Source organism: Labrus bergylta, chromosome 4 (genome assembly GCF_963930695.1).
Source record: "Labrus bergylta chromosome 4, fLabBer1.1, whole genome shotgun sequence".
Lineage (NCBI taxonomy): Eukaryota > Metazoa > Chordata > Actinopteri > Labriformes > Labridae > Labrus > Labrus bergylta.
In genome coordinates this window covers 973,229-990,954 of record NC_089198.1, presented here as the reverse complement: position 1 = coordinate 990,954, position 17,726 = coordinate 973,229, and positions in this window count along the sequence as shown.

Below are 17,726 nucleotides of genomic sequence, written 5' to 3'. Positions count from 1 at the left end.
AGCAGAAGTTATTGTTCAAAGACAGGTTGAGCTCAGTATCTGGGTTTTGTACCACCTACTAGATAATGTCGCCCTCTAGTGGAGGTTGATGCTGTCTAGTTGAGGTAAACATGACCAGATCCAGATGCCACTGTCCCCACCTGTCTGAAAACCGCAACCATAATCCCCGTACCCAAAACCTCAGCTATCACCAGCATGAATGATTACCGTCCGGTTGTTCTTACCCCGGTGATTATGAAATGCTTTGAGAGACTGGTACTGCCCCACATTAAAGCATGCATCCCTCCTGACCTCGACCAACACCAGTTTGCATACAGGACCAACAGATCCTCAGACGACGCCATCTCAATCGCACTGCACGCAGCCCTCACACACCTGGAAAACCCCAACAGCTACATCAGGATGCTGTTTGTGGATTACAGTTCTGCATTCAACTCCATCAACCCAATAAAACTGGTCAACAAACTGCAAACGCTGGGCCTGGGAGCCCCTTTCCACCATCGGATTAAAGACTTTCTCACCTACAGACCTCAGCATCTCAGGATCAGCCATCACTCCTCCTCCACCATCACTCTCAGCTCCGGTGTCCCCCAAGGCTGTGTCCTCAGTCCAGTCCTCTACTCTCTTTTCACACACGACTGCACTTCCTCCCACAACTCCAATACCCTCATCAAATTCATAAATGACACAACCATAGTGGGACTCATAACCAACAATAATGAAACTGCCTATAGGGAGGAGGTCAAGACACTGACCACCTGCGGCAAGGACAACGACCTCCTCCTGAACACCAAGAAAACAAAAGAAATCATAATCTACTTAAGGAAAACCGAAACACACCACGATGGTCTGGCATCAAAGGGGAAGTTTTAAGTTCCTAGGTGTGCATATTGCTGAGGACCAGACCTGGAGCCTGAACACCTCCCACATCATCAAAAGAGCCCAGCAGAGACTGTTCTTCCTGAGGACCCTGAAAGGCAACAGGCTTCCCCAGAAGTTGTTGATAAGCTTCTACCGCTGCACAATAGAGAACATTTTAACTTTTTGTTGTACTATGTGGTTCTCCAGCTGCACTGCTGCAGAAAAAAAAGATCTGCAGTGGGTTGTGAAGACGGCTGAGAGGATTGTCGGCTCCCCTCTCCCAAACTTGAATGACATCTACTCGAGCCGTCTCCTCACATGGGCCACAAACATCCTGCAGGACCCCTCATACCCCGGTAACCCCCTCTTCAGAGGCACAAACAGGCTGCGGAACAGCTTCTTCCACACAGATAGAACTCACCCCAGGACTTAGTGCAACAATGGAAAGAGCAATAACTGTTGTGTTTAATCCTCATCGCTACTTACGAGTATTTATTACAATCTTTTTCAATTTTTTACAGCAATGAATGTGTATGTGGGTATGGATGAGATGTGCTTGGATTGTGTTTGTGTGCGTGTGCTGTTGTATGTGTACATATTTTATATTTTATATGCTGCAGCTGGATCGCTACAGAGTTTCATTGTATGACTTAAAATGACAATAAAGATCTATCTATCTATCTATGTCAGGAGAGCAATGTGGGAGAAGTCTTCCAGCTGTTTGTAATGACTGGATTTTAATATAATCTAAAACTGGATCAATTCTTATCAGAAACTGGATCAAGTTATTTTAAGATGACCACATTTTCTACATCATGTCTTTAGTTCTAATAAGTGTTCAGATGATCTGGTCTGTATCATTACATACCATTATAGTTTATCAGCGTGTGACTCCCTCTAGTGGATGTTGTGGAGTATTGTGTTGTCTTCTCTCCAGAGGTTTTTGTACAGAGTTGTGGTGTTTCCTGTCACTGTGGGCCTCACAGCACAGTAGTACACAGCAGAGTCAGTCAGTGCAGCAGAGGAGATCTGTAGATCCAGATGTTTTTTGTCCCCCCTCACTGAAACAGACAGTCCTGAGATGGGTTCTGAAAGTTGTCCTGTTCCTGTGTGAGAGATGATGAACTCTGGTTGTTTTCCTGGATATTGTTTATACCAGAAGAAATAATCACTGCCATCAGCTTGTTTGGAGTAACTGTAGGACAGAGTGACGGTGCTGTCTTCCAAACTGTGCTCTTCAGTCTTAACTGGAGTGAGTTCTTCACAGCTGACACCTAAAAAAGAATAAGTAAAATAAATTATTCAAAGTCACATGTCATTGAATCTTTTAATAAGTAAACATAAATCTACATCTAACATATTTAATGTTATAATGACAGCTGCTGTCCAAACTGAAATACTCTTTATTTTCAAAATCACAACACACTGTCCATTTATTACATACATACCTACAAGAGCTGATAAGAACAAAATAACAGTGAGTTGTTCCATGTTTGTAGAGGTGAGATGCTGTAACTGAATGTTCAGTATGATTCAGTTTTGTGAGTAGAGTTTGGTCTGATGTTCACAGCTGGAATCAAACAGTTCTCTGTCATCAAACACCTCTGCAGTCATTGGGAGGAGACTCATCTGTTGAACTAGTTTCATTTCTGAATTGAGAAACATCAAGCCTTCATCATGACATACCATAGAAGTCTATCAGTGTGTGACTCCCTCTAGTGGATGTTGTGGAGTATTGTGTTGTCTTCTCTCCAGAGGTTTCTGTACAGAGTTGTGGTGTTTCCTGTCACTGTGGGCTTCAGAGCACAGTAGTACACAGCAGAGTCAGTCAGTGCAGCAGAGGAGATCTCCAGATTTACTTGTTTCTCCGTTTTGTTAATGTAAGCTGAGAAATCAGAATCTGTTGGATGAATCGATCCTCCCTCTGTGATGTAGAGCAGGAACTCTGGTCTGGATCTCTGGTTTTGTCTGTACCACTGGATGTTGTCAATAACACCATCATATGTACAGGTCAGGTTGATGTTTCCTCTCTCTTCAATCGTTTCTTCAGTTCTTTCTGGGTTTATGCTGTTCATGGAGCCCAGGGCTGCAAAATAAGTATTATACATGTCTGTTAGTCTGCAAGAGATTCAGACATCAAGAGACTGAAAATCAGTCCTCTACTTCATCAGTCATCTTTGATCACTTTGAGATTCATGAAGAAAACAAAAGTCTTTTTCTATCAGTGGAATTTGTAGCTCCCACAGATAAACATCTACTTTGAAATAGTTGTTCAGATATCTGGTCTAAACAGCAGGTGAAATTAGAGTTTGATGTGTGTTGTAACACTCACCTATAAAGTGAGAGCAAAGTAAAAAGAGGTAAAGCAGCATGTCTTTGGAGTTGTTGAAGACAAACAGACAGCAGATGAGTAATGTTCTTCTAAACTAAACAGCCTCTGTGCTGCACAGATGTTCTCCTCTACTTTGACATGGTTTTAATTTGACTTCCTCAAACTTTTCTGCTCTGGAGATACAGACAATCTCATTGGTTTGCCTCAGTGGGCGGGGCCAGAGGAACACCTTATTTAGAACTTTAACCTGTTTTTAACTGGAGGCCATTGTGAGTTCTCCCACATTTACAGAGGTGAGGTGCTGTAAAGGAAGAACTAGTATGAGTTGGTGCCGAGTTGTTCGGTCTGATGTTCACAGCTTGATTAAAAGAGTTCTTAATCAATCTTTATTTGTATAGCACCAATTCATAACAAATGTTATCTGAAGACACTTTACAAAAGAACAGGTAAAAGACGTTACTCATTGTTATATTACAAAGACCCAGTTCTCTGTCATAAGGCTCCTCTGCAGTCAGTAGGAGGAGACTCATATCAAATCATTTTCATTTCTGAAGAGTTTTATCACAACTGTATCATGAGGGAAAAGAATCTAGACTGTATCAACGCATACAACTAAAGTTCATCAGTGTGACTTCCTCTAGTGGATGTTGTGGAGTATTGCGTTGTCTTCTCTCCAGAGGTTTTTGTACAGAGTTGTGATGTTTCCTGTCACTGTGGGCTGCAGAGCACAGTAGTACACAGCAGAGTCAGTCAGCTGAAGCTTCTGGATCTTCAGAGGAACTGATTTCCCGTTGATTGTTGCATTAAATCTGTCTTCTGAGATCCCAAGAGCATTTTGTGACAATCCTGCATAACCTTTCCACAGGTACTTTGGGAAATCACCCATTTCTTGTCGATACCAGAACAAATACAGGGTCGTTGAGGTCTCAAATTGACAATCTAGTGTGACTGTGTCTCCTTCAGAAGCAAAGACATCTTCTGTTGGCTGGATCACTCTGTCTTCTCCTTTACACTCTGAGAAGAGAACAGAAAGAGGAAGAGATGAATTGTTGATTGATTAAAAAAAGGATTGAGGTTAAATACGTTATGTAGCTTTTAAAACAGACACACAAACAAGTGAGGAGTAAAGGAAATATGTTATGCTATAGTTTCTCACCAAATAGAAGAGCAGCCAGAATAATCCACAGCCAAAGTTCCATCTTTACAACAAGGTTTAAACCAACAGGAGACCTGATCTGATGTTCAGCCAGAAGTGTGAGAATAGTTCACTTTACAGCAGCTGTTACATATGAATGCTTGAACAGAGTGCTGTGGTGATCTTCCCCCTTGATTATGTTGCCTCTAGTGGAGATAAAAAATATTACAATTGTGTTTAAAAGTTACATCCAGTAAGTTTTTTCCAGACTCTATGGCCCTTTTTCAAACCAAACCCTCCTTCTCCTTCATCAAGGTGTAGGGTAGAAATACAGCGGCAGGCTTTAGGAAAAACTTCCCTCTCTCAGGTGGAAACAGGAACTGTATGTTACCATGGTTACTCAGCGAATCTTGCGGGAACGACTTTTTTTTGTAGCTAATGCATTCTGTAAAAATATTTATTTAGCCTGGATTATTCTTCTTTTTCAGTTATATTAGTGTAGACTGGTAACAAAACTATTAGATTGAGCCTACATTGTTTATTGTAATTTATAATTTCAGTTAATTTATTGTAATTTCATAGAACAGGGTGTCCTAAATTAATGCAAAGACAAGGATAATATTGTTGAACATCAGAGCAGCAAAAAGTGTATTTTTTATTGTTGAATTGAGATTTCACAAAGACATCAAAAGTAGAAAAATAAGAAATAAATGTTCACAACAAAGTTGTCTGCAACATGATTTAATATTCTTTTGTTTTTGCAACAGTCCCTGTAAATATGAAACACAATAAATAAACATATATTTGATCCTCAATACAATACACCTTTGAAGTTGTTAACGCCTGTATGAGGATATTAAATGTCTATCTTAGTTGGAGCAGTGTTTATAGGCACTTGCACAGAACTCACAGGTTGCTTCATCCATAACGACCGGACACAATAGGCATTGCACGTGATCCGAAAGTCGGCATTGGTGCACACTCGCTGGTGGAGGGTTTTATAACCCACTACCACTCCCCGCTAATTGGTTTGGGACGGACTTAATATGGCGGACCCTCCACGGGGATGCGCAAACGGAGGGGTAGTGCGTAGGGGTAGGGTGTAGTGGCCGGTTTGAAAAAGGGCCAATGAATGTCTTGAACAATTTTACAAGATCCATTAATCTAAACCAAAACAAAGGAAACCTGATCAAATAATATTAACAATATCGCTGCCAGCATATAATTAAAAACTGAGAGGATCCAGGAATGAACCCTGTGGAACACCTCGAGAAATCGCAGCTTACAATGAACAGAAGACAAACTTCTTTAATAAAGCGCAAGACAAAAGAATGCAGGAAGTTTACTGAGTTACTTTATTTAAATTATACAATTCAACAGTGGTGAAATTAAACACGAGTAAATATGATGACAAACAAGATGTACTTTGTAGATAATTAATATTATATTCAGACCTTCAGTTTATCTTTAGAGCACAGAGAACAGTCCAGCCTACATCTCCATTTATCAGTGTGTGACTTCCTCTAGTGGATGTTGTGGAGTATTGTGTTGTCTTCTCTCCAGAGGTTTTTGTACAGAGTTGTGGTGTTTCCTGTCACTGTGGGCCTCACAGCACAGTAGTACACAGCAGAGTCAGTCAGTGCAGCAGAGGAGATCTGTAGATCCAGATGTATTTCATCCTCTCTCACTGTAACAGACAGTCCAGAGACTGGATCTGATAGAAGTCGTCCTGTTCCTAAGTGAGAGATGATGAACTGTGGTTGTTTTCCTGGATATTGTTGATACCAGTAAAATTCATCTCCAGCTGTTGTTTGTTGTGAGTATCTGTAGGACAGAGTAACAGTACTGTTCTCTAAACTGTACTGTTCATTCTTCTCTGGAGTGACTTCTTTACAGCTGATACCTGGAGAAAGAATGAACATTTTGGTAATTTGTGTTTTTCAAACTAGAAGATTTATTGTTCTGCAGATAAAATGTGGGTTATTTTCATGCTCCTATATCCAACATACCTGATATAATGAAAATATATAGTAGTGAAAAGACACATAGATGCAGTGACTGCATGCTGAATGAAGTAATGTGTCAGTGTCATGTATTGCAGTGTGCTGAATATTAAAGTTCCTTTTCTTTGTATCGTTCAGTAACAGTTTCGCTCCTCCTTGAAATGTAAGTTTTGATATTTCGATCAGACTTTGAAAAGTATGTTTGAACAGTGACTCCCTCTAGTGGATGTTGTGGAGTATTGTGTTGTCTTCTCTCCAGAGGTTTTTGTACAGAGTTGTGGTGTTTCCTGTCACTGTGGGCTCCAGAGCACAGTAGTACACAGCAGAGTCAGTCAGCTGAAGCTTCTGGATCTTCAGAGGAACTGATGTCCCGTTTATTGCAGCATTAAATCTGTCTGTCTGGAACTCAGAAGCTTTTTCTGCTTTGTCTGAGTAAGATTTCAACATGTATCTCGGAAAATCATTACATTTTTGTCGATACCAGAACAGAGTGGGGCTTGTTCTAGTGGTCTCAAATGTACAATCAAGTGTGACTGTGTCTCCTTCAGAAGCAAAGACATCTTCTGTTGGCTGGATCACTCTGTCTTCTCCTTTACACTCTGAGAAGAGAACAGAAAGAAGATATTAATTGTTTAATGATTCTATAAATGAATATTTAGGATTCTAGTTAACTTGCCTGAGAATCAGACACACAAACATGTACAGAGTAATCAGAATATGTTCTTTGTCTCTCACCTAATAAAAGAGCAGCCAGAATAATCCACAGCCAAAGTCCCATCTCTACAACAAGGTTTAAACCAACAGGAGGAACTCTCTGATGTTCAACATTCAGTCTGTGATTTGTTTTCTTCTCAACAACAGTTTTTATTTCAAGAAGGGTTGAACTCATTGCTGCAGTAGTAATGCCGCCCTCTGGTGGAGATTGAAATTGCAGTTTTAACATTTAGGAAATGCTCCCAGCAGCAGGTTGTCATCATGTCAGCTTGTGTTTCTGTACAGAGTTGTAGTGTTTTCTGTTTTCTGGCATCCTGGTCGAAAGAGACGTTGTTGTCGGGAACATCCTGATGCAACCGCATTTTAGTGACGCACATCAAGCTGCACTCCCGATACTCCCTCTGACTCTGACAGTAAAGTACTAGAAAGTAAAAAAACAAACAGGAGCAACTGCAACAGGCAGCCTGTGCACTGTCATCAGCAGCTGTAACCACAGAGACTCTGAGCAAACAGGAATCATCAGAATCCATCTGACATGAAGCTGTGGTTTGAATCCCACTTCCCTCCTCTTTGAAGAGTAGTCAGTTATCTGTGTTCAGGTTTTTGTACAGCCTCTTCTACACTTTGTATCACTGTGTTTCTAAAGCACAGTAGTAGAGAGCTGTGTCTTCAGGGGTTAGCTTTCTAATGGTCAGTTCAGTTGAGCTGCTTGATGTTTGAGATTCATATCGTTTATCTGGAATATATTCATAACTATAACCTCTTGCTCCTTTCAAGAGTATAAACTGAGGTGCCTGGAGGTCAGAATGATGTCTGTACCAGTAGAGGTAAACACCATTGTATGTTGTCTCATAGTTACATCTGAGTGTGACAGATTCTCCTTCTGTTCCTCTGACTTCATCGACTGTAGGATAGATTTTGTCTCCAGCTGCTGATCCTGTAAAAAGTGTAGAAATGGACACCATGAGTCAAAACATTGTTAGTGAGGCTGAAGGGAAGACAGTGAATAGTGTCAACTCTACAGTTATAGTCAGAACAGACACATGTCAACAGTTCAGAGATTCCTGCTCTGAACTCCAGTTTACTTATTTAATAAATAGAATCATTAAAATGTGTTGTTCTTTTTATCTCACCAAATAAAAGAGCAGCCAGAATAATCCACAGCCAAAGTTCCATCTCTACAACAAGGTTTGAACCAACAGGAGGAACTCTCTGATGTTCAACATTCAGAGTGACGTTTGTTCTCTTCTCAGCAGAAGTTATTATTCAAAGACAGGTTGAGCTCAGTATCTGGGTTTTGTACCACCTACTAGATAATGTCGCCCTCTAGTGGAGGTTGATGCTGTCTAGTTGAGGTAAACTTGTCAGGAGAGCAATGTGGGAGAAGTCTTCCATCTGTTTGTAAAGAGTGTGAATGTTTGGAACAGCAGAACTTCATGTTATAAAGTGGTTGAATCTATGACTGGATTTTAATAGAATCTAAAACTGGATCAAATTATTTTAAGATGACCACATTTTCTACATCATGTCTTTAGTTTTAATCACTGTTCAGATGATGGTCTGTATCATTACATACCATTGTAGTTTATCAGTGTGTGACTCCCTCTAGTGGATGTTGTGGAGTATTGTGTTGTCTTCTCTCCAGAGGTTTTTGTACAGAGTTGTGGTGTTTCCTGTCACTGTGGGCTTCAGAGCACAGTAGTACACAGCAGAGTCAGTCAGTGCAGCAGAGGAGATCTGTAGATCCACACGGTTTCTCTCCTTATTCAGTTTAACAGTCAGTCGAGGGTGTGGAGGTTTTGCTGTCACTACAGTTGGATCTGAAGTGTCGCTGATCAGGAGAAGGAACTGAGGAGCTGATCCAGGATCCTGTTGATACCACTGGAGATTATCAGCTTTAACTGAGTATTTACAGGACAGAGTAACACTGTGACCCTCTGATGAAAACACTTCAGCACTGCTGGCAGTAATATCATCCTCCAAGGTGTTACCTGATGGAGACAAACACATGATGTTTCAACATCAGACATACTGTAGTTTAAAGATGTCACATAATAAACATCTTGCGTTCAAACAAACAATACTAGAAACAGTCATCAGTAAAGAAGTGTTGTTTTCTAGAAAGTGTTTTTGAATTGTTAAATTGATCTGTGGCTGATCCAAAAATTCATACTGGATCTGAAATTCTTTAAAAGCTTCTTTGTCATTTAGATTTCTTATTAAACACAAACATACCAAGGAGAGTTAAAATGAAGATAATAGTGAGTTGTTCCATGTTTGTAGAGGTGAGACGCTGTAAGTGAAGAACAAGTATGAGTAAGTTTGGTGAGCTGTTTGGTCTGATGTTCACAGCTTGATTTAAAGAGTTCTCTGTCATCAGGCTCCTCTGCAGTCAGGAGGAGGAGACTCTTTAAACTACTCTAATTCCTTAAAGGTTTTATCACAACTGTATCATGAATGAAATAATAATAGGTTTATCAGTGTGTGACTCCCTCTAGTGGATGTTGTGGAGTATTGTGTTGTCTTCTCTCCAGATGTTTTTGTACAGAGTTGTGGTGTTTCCTGTCACTGTGGGCTGCAGAGCACAGTAGTACACAGCAGAGTCAGTCAGTGCAGCAGAGGAGATCTGTAGATCCAGATGGTTCTTTCCAGACACCTTAGTCGAGAACTCTGAGTCTGATTTGAGAGATTCTGCTGGTCTTGAAGAATTAAGCCCAGAGATACAGAATAAACTCTGGTGTTTTTCCTGGATGTTGTTGATACCAGAAGAAATCATCACCACTAGAAACAGTCTTGGAGTATCTGTAGGACAGAGTTATAGTGCTGTCTTCTGAACCGAACACTTCATTCTTGGCTGGAGTGAGATCATCACAGATAACACCTGAAGGAACAATAACACGTACTGTCTTAATGTGATTTCCAGTAGGAACAAAGAAGTGCTTCTGATTCAAAATCATCTTTTTTAATGAATAAAGCTCTGTTATTCTTAGTGACCTACCTGTTAATGTGAGCAGAAACAAAGTCACAAACCGACTCAAATATACTGAAAGCATCTTTAAACATAAAGAGTCTCCTCTTGTATAAAACACATTTGTGAAAGTTGGTCTTTTTGGTCGTTGAATCACAGTTTGACTCCTCCCTTTAACCCCTCCCTCCACTCAACTCTACAATCATCTTTGTTTGTCTCTTATGTAGGACTGTACTGTGGCTGAGGAATGAAACCACGCTGCAACAGGTCAAGAGATTTCCATTTGGAGAGACAGGACTGAAATTCAGAATTGATTCTAAAGTCAAAAATGCATATTCCCAGAAAGAGAGAGAGAGAAAAGTGACTGAATTTATGTACTAATTTAGTTGATATGAGGTAAATTTGCATGGTTCATGTATTTGCTGCACATTTGCTGTTTATGCATTTGTCATGTCTCTCTGTTGCACAGTTTTAGATATGTTTTTAACATGTATATGTTATAGGTCTCAAAATGAGATCCCATAAGCAGATGAGAATTTCTGTATGAACAGAAGAAAAGAATGAGACAGGCAACTGTGCTTCTATTCAGTTCAGCTTCACTCGGTAGAATCTTTATTAAACAGTATTCAAAATAAATGCTTCTTTTTCTGACACTTTGTGTTTTGTTTTCTGTATCTTAATAGTGCTTCATTAATACAGAATTCACAACATCACAAGTAATCACAATACCAACTGTCGACCAATTCCATATCTGGTTTTCAAGATAAAACTTATATTTACGGTTTCTACAAAATGATCCAATATGCTACGGGTGTTAAACGACATAAACACACATTTAATCAGCTCTATAACTGAACTAGAGTTTACTTTTACTCTAAAACTACTTGAGGACAATATTAACCTCAGCTGTATAATTTCCCGGGCTATTAAAAGGTAATTGAATGTAACCTCACTCACAGATGTAAATAAAGGGAGACTAGCATGTTGCTCCTAGTACAATAGCTGAAGACTGACAACTGTAACTCCTTATAACATTGAAACCGTACACATATGACAATAACAACAATATCCATAACCTTCAGAACACTTAATCACACTGTTAATATAATATCTGTTTCGAAATGAGATGTGCAGGAGCTAATTTAAATCAACACAAAAGACACGACGATCGCCGGCGCCATCTTGGCCCGCACACGGTAACCTTAGTATAGTATCCACTAGTTCACAAACACATAAAGTTCAACTACCTTTACAAATGCGATGTAGAATGTTTCCTTTGTGTTTATCAATATTTATATGCACTTACACATGTGTTTTAACCATACAAACCTGTATAAACAGAAGAAAAGAATGAGACAGGCAACTGTGCTTCTATTCAGTTCAGCTTCACTCGGTAGAATGAGGAGGAAACGAGAGTCCCGTAACGAAGAGAGTCCATGCATGGGAGAAGCCCAGCGCCACACTGCCTCTTGCTGGCGACACTGAAGTGTACTGTTATCTGGCTATTATAGCACATATTAGTGATAATCTTTCCTGGCAATATTATTCCAAAATCAAACCACAGACAAATTACATAAAATGTGACGACACATTTTGTGAGCGTCACATATACTTTCTGATAGGTGTGACAGCGTCTGGCGTCGGCTTCTTTTTCAGACCTGCACAATGAAAGCGATACTACCTACAGATGCATCAAACTCGTTCTTCATTACACAGACTAATGAAGGCAACATTTAACAAATAATTAATCTAATACCTCTCAGGCTAAAGATATGTTTGGATTAGATACTGAATTCATAAATAAGCATTCTTCACTTGTAAAGCCCCTAACACACATCATAGGTGACGGTAAAGTTTTGGGAGCAGTATTTCTAGACCTGAAAGAGGCCTTTGATACTGTAAACCATGACTTGGTTTATAATACTCAAAAAATGTACATTTCTGTAATCAAGCTCTCAGGTGATTTAAGTCATGTCTGGAATTTTGAAAGCAATGAGTTAAAATCAATAGTTCAATATCATCCCCTCAACACTGTAATGTTGGTGTACCACAAGGCTCCATTCTGGGGCTGCTGCTCTTTTGCCTATACATTAACCAACTACCAGACAGCTGTGAAGATGTTTGTTGCCAGTTGTATGTTGACGATACAATCATCCACGTATCATCAAAGGCCCCATGACAGGCTGCTGAGTTGTTAAATAGGCAATTGGTCAGTGTGTCACAACAGATAAAAAGTGACGTCTTAACTCTAAACTGTGCTCCTCCTTGAAATGTAAGAAAAGCTCAAGTTTTGATATTTCAATCAGACTATGAACAGTATTTTTGAACAGTGACTTCCTCTTGTGGATGTTGTGGAGTATTGTGTTGTCTTCTCTCCAGAGGTTTTTGTACAGAGTTGTGGTGTTTCCTGTCACTGTGGGCTGCAGAGCACAGTAGTACACAGCAGAGTCAGTCAGTGCAGCAGAGGAGATCTGTAGATCCAGATGTTTTTTATCCTCTCTCATAGTAACAGACAGTCCAGAGACTGGATCTGATATAAGTCGTCCTGTTGATGAGTGAGAGATGATGAACTGTGGTTGTTTTCCTGGATGTTGTTAATACCAGAAGAAAGAATCACCAGTTGACAGTTCAGAGTAACTGTATGACAGAATAACAGTGCTGCCTTCTAAACTGGACTCTTCATTCTGAACTGGAGTGAGTCCTTCACAGCTGACACCTAAAAAATAAAACAACAGTTATTTTATTTTCAGAAAGGTTATTTATAAATCACAATCAGATTTGATTGAATCTTGTCTGTATTTCTGTATTCCATCTACAATACCTGTTAGACATAGTTGAGAGCATGTACATGTTAAAGTGGAAGGATTGTTGTAATAAGTGAAATATGTCACTCTGGCCATGTCTCACATACCTGTGACAGCTGATAACAAAAATATAGCAGTGAGTTTGTCCATGTTTGCAGAGCCGAGAAGCTATAACTGAGAGATCAGGAGGAATCAGTTTAGTGAGTTTTGTTTGGTCTGATGTTCACAGCAGTAATCAAACAGTTCTGTTATAAAACATCTGCTCAGTCAGGAGGAGGAGACTCATCTGTTGGTTACATTTCTTAAGCTCTTCATAACAACTGTCTCATGAGAGAGGAGAATCTAGACTGTGTGATCACAGACCAAAACATTTTAACAGCGTGGGACTCCCTCTAGTGGATGTTGTGGAGTATTGTGTTGTCTTCTCTCCAGAGGTTTTTGGACAGAGTTGTGGTGTTTCCTGTCACTGTGGGCTGCAGAGCACAGTAGTACACAGCAGAGTCAGTCAGTGCAGCAGAGGAGATCTCCAGATTTACTTGTTTCTCCTTTTTGTTAATGTAAGCTGAGAAATCAGAATCTGTTGGATGAATCGATCCTCCCTCTGTGATGTAGAGCAGGAACTCTGGTCTGGATCTCTGGTTTTGTCTGTACCACTGGATGTTGGTAATAACACCATCATATGTACAGGTCAGGTTGATGTTTCCTCCCTCTTCAACCTTTTCTTCAGTTCTTTCTGGGTTTATGCTGTTCATGGAGCCCAGGGCTGCAAAATAAGTATTATACATGTCTGTTAGTCTGCAAGAGATTCAGACATCAAGAGACTGAAAATCAGTCCTCTACTTCATCAGTCATCTTTGATCATTTTGAGATTCATGAAGAAAACAAAAGTCTTTTTCTATCAGTGGAATTTGTAGCTCCCACAGATAAACATCTACTTTGAAATAGTTGTTCAGATATCTGGTCTAAACAGCAGGTGAAATTAGAGTTTGATGTGTGTTGTAACACTCACCTATAAAGTGAGAGCAAAGTAAAAAGAGGTAAAGCAGCATGTCTTTGGAGTTGTTGAAGACAAACAGACAGCAGATGAGTAATGTTCTTCTAAACTAAACAGCCTCTGTGCTGCACAGATGTTCTCTTCTACTTTGACATGATTTTAATTTGACTTCCTCAAACTTTTCTGCTCTGGAGATACAGACAATTTCATTGGTTTGCCTCAGTGGGCGGGGCCAGAGAAACACCTTATTTAGAACTTGAACTTGTTTTTAACTGGAGGCCATTGTGAGTTCTCCCACAATCTCAAAATGGCGGCGCGAGCGCATCGCGAGGCCCAGCGTCTCTCTCAGATTTGCAATTTTGCAGTAATTTTATTGTTAATTTCGGGTCTGTTCGCACGGAACAGCCTCGCCTTAACATCCTACACCCGACAGGAACTTTTGGATATCGGAATACACCTCCCTGACGATTTAATCAACAATCTTCGACTCATCCCTGAGATCGCCAAAACACCCGAGGCTACGCACTCTACCCGGCCGGGCGGAAGTGCTCGCAGGCGGCATCGAGACCGTAAACAAAGGCGGGGGAAGCGCGGAGGTATAAGGGCTAAGCTAAAGCTAACACCGCACCGTCTCCCGTTACCCAGCATTTTCCTCGCTAATGTGCGGTCTTTGGTGAACAAAATGGACGAGTTACGACTTCGCATCATCCACAGCAAGAGAATTATGGACTGTAATGTCATGATCTTCACGGAAACATGGCTAAACAACGGAGTACCGGACGATGCTATCAAGCTAGCCGGTCGCCACACACACCGAGCAGACAGAATAGCAGAGGACTCCGGTAAGACCAGAGGAGGAGGGCTGTGCATTTATATTAACAAAGCTTGGTGCACAGACTCTGTCATTATTGGGAGACACTGCTCAGCTAACATTGAGTTTCTCATGGTTAAATGTAGACCTTTCTATCAGCCAAGGGAGCTCAGCTCCACTATTGTAACTGCAGCCTACATCCCCCCTGATGCCGATGCTAAAGCTGCCATGAAGGAACTTTACACCGCTATCAGTAAACAACAGACTGCTCACCCGGAGGCTGCATTTATAGTTGCAGGTGATTTTAATCACTCAAACTTAAAGACAGTGCTCCCTAAATTTCACCAGCATGTTTCCTGCAATACAAGAGGAAACAAAACTCTGGACCATGTTTACACAAACATCGCAGGAGCCTACACCACGACCCCCCTCCCCCACCTGGGACAGTCAGACCATCTTTCTTTGTTCCTCATCCCCAAGTACTCCCCACTCATCCAACGTGTGAAGCCATCAGTGACAACGATTAAAGTGTGGCCAGCGGGGACAGACTCTGTACTTCAGGACAAGTTCCATCACACAGACTGAAGTATGTTTGCTTCTCAGGCTACCTTGGGCTCTCACACAGACATTGACACCTACACTTCTTCTGTGCTGGATTATATCAACACCACCATCGACAGTGTTACAACATGGAAGCAGATCACCACGTACCCAAATCAGAAGCCATGGATGAACAAGGAGGTGCGTCTCCTGCTGAAGGCCCGCAACACCGCCTTCAGATCAGATGATGCAATGGCCTACAGCGTATCCAGGGCAAACCTGAGGAGGGGCATCATCAAGGCCAAGCACTGCTACAAGCTGAAGGTTGAGGAACACTTCTCCAACTCCGACCCCAGACGCGTGTGGCAGGGCATCCAGGCCATCAGTGACTATAAACCCAGAAACTCCACCCCGATAACCACAGATGTCTCCTTCCTGAACGAGCTAAATCACTTTTATGCTCGTTTCGATAGAGACAACAGGGAGACGCAGACCACGACCAGACCTCCTGCAGACAACCAGCCCCTCTCACTCACCTCCACAGACGTCCACGCTGCACTGAGCCGGATCAACGCTCGAACGGCTGCTGGTCCAGACGGCACCCCCGGGCGCGTGCTTAGAGCATGTGCGGAGCAGCTCACTGGGGTTTTTACGGACATCTTCAACCTGTCCCTCGCCCAAGCAGCTGTGCCAGCATGCTTCAAAGCCACCTCCATTGTCCCAGTGCCGAAACACTCCAGCCCGACAGGCCTGAACGACTACCGCCCTGTGGCACTCACACCCATCATAATGAAGTGCTTTGAGCGACTGGTCCTAGCACACCTGAAAAACTGCCTCCCACCCACACTGGACCCATACCAATTTGCCTACCACAGCAATAGGAGTACAGAGGATGCAGTCTCCACTGCGCTGCACTCTGTGCTCACTCATCTGGACAATAACAACACATACGCACGAATGCTGTTTGTTGATTTTAGCTCAGCATTCAACTCTGTCATCCCCTCCAAGTTAAACACTAAACTCGGAGACCTGGGCTTCAACACCTCCCTCCGTCACTGGATAATGGACTTTCTGACCAACAGACCCCAGTATGTTAGGTCAGGACACACTTGCTCCACCACCATCACACTCAACACAGGCGTATCACAGGGCTGTGTGCTGAGACCATTCCTCTAATCCCTCTTCACCCACGACTGCAGACCTGTACATGGATCCAACACCATCATCAAGTTTGCGGACGATACAGCGGTGATTGGCCTCATCAGCAACAACGATGACACGGCCTACAGGGAGGAGGTACAGCATCTGGCCGCCTGGTGTGCTGACAACAACCTGCTCCTCAACACCAGCAAGACGAAGGAGATCATCGTGGACTTCAGGAGAGAAAGAGGAAGCACGCACAACCCCATTCACATCAACGGGATGGCTGTTGAACGTGTCTCCAGCTTCAAGTTCCTGGGGACCCACATCACAGAGGACCTCTCCTGGTCCACTAACACCTCCAGTCTGGTTAAGAAGGCTCATCAACGCCTCTTTTTCCTGAGGACACTGAAGAGACACCACCTGTCTTCAGCTGTACTGACGAACTTCTACCGCTGTGTGATCGAGAGCATCCTGACCAGCAGTGTCTCAGTCTGGTACGGAAACTGCTCTGTCACAGACCGTAAGGCGCTACAGCGGGTGGTAAAAACCACCCAGCGCATCACAAGGTGTCCACTTCCTGCCATTGAGGATGTCCAAAGAACACGCTGTCTGCACCGAGCTCATGGCATCCTTAAAGACTCCTCCCACCCTGCCCACAGACTGTTTACCCTCCTGCCCTCCGGCAGGCGCTTCAGAAGCCTCCGGACCAGAACCAGCAGACTGAGGAACAGCTTTTTCCCCAGAGCTGTTTCTCTACTGAACTCTACCCCCCGAACTCTGAACTCTGTCTCTCTCTCTCTCTCCCTCTCTCTCTCCGCACCCTGCTGACCCCCCTTTCCCCTCCATATCACCTCACACCCCGAACTCTGAACTCTGTCTCTCTCTCTCTCTCCCTCTCTCTCTCCGCACCCTGCTGACCCCCCTTCCCCTCCATATCACCTCACACCCATCATCCCCCCACCACTCCTCCTGGTCACACACACACACATCTCTCATCCATCTGTATTATTGTATTATAGTATGTTCATATTCTTTAAATTATCTGTAAACTTGTATAACATGCTCACTGCATCTTAATCTGTATATTATTAGTATAGCATGCTCACTGCATCTTAATCTGTATATTATCAGTATAGCATGCTCACTGCACCTTAATCTGTATATTATTAGTATAGCATGCTCCCTGCATCTTAATCTGTATATTATAATCCTAAGAACACACTTATTCTGTAACATTACTTATTTATAGCATTTATTTATATTTATTGCATCCCATTAATCCAGCCATCCAGATATACCTCATAATTCACTTTTTTTTGTCTACATCTGTAAATTTTGCAATTACTGTACATAGCACAGAATTACTGTACATAGCACAGACTCTTGCACTCAATTACTGTACATAGCACAGACTCTTGCAC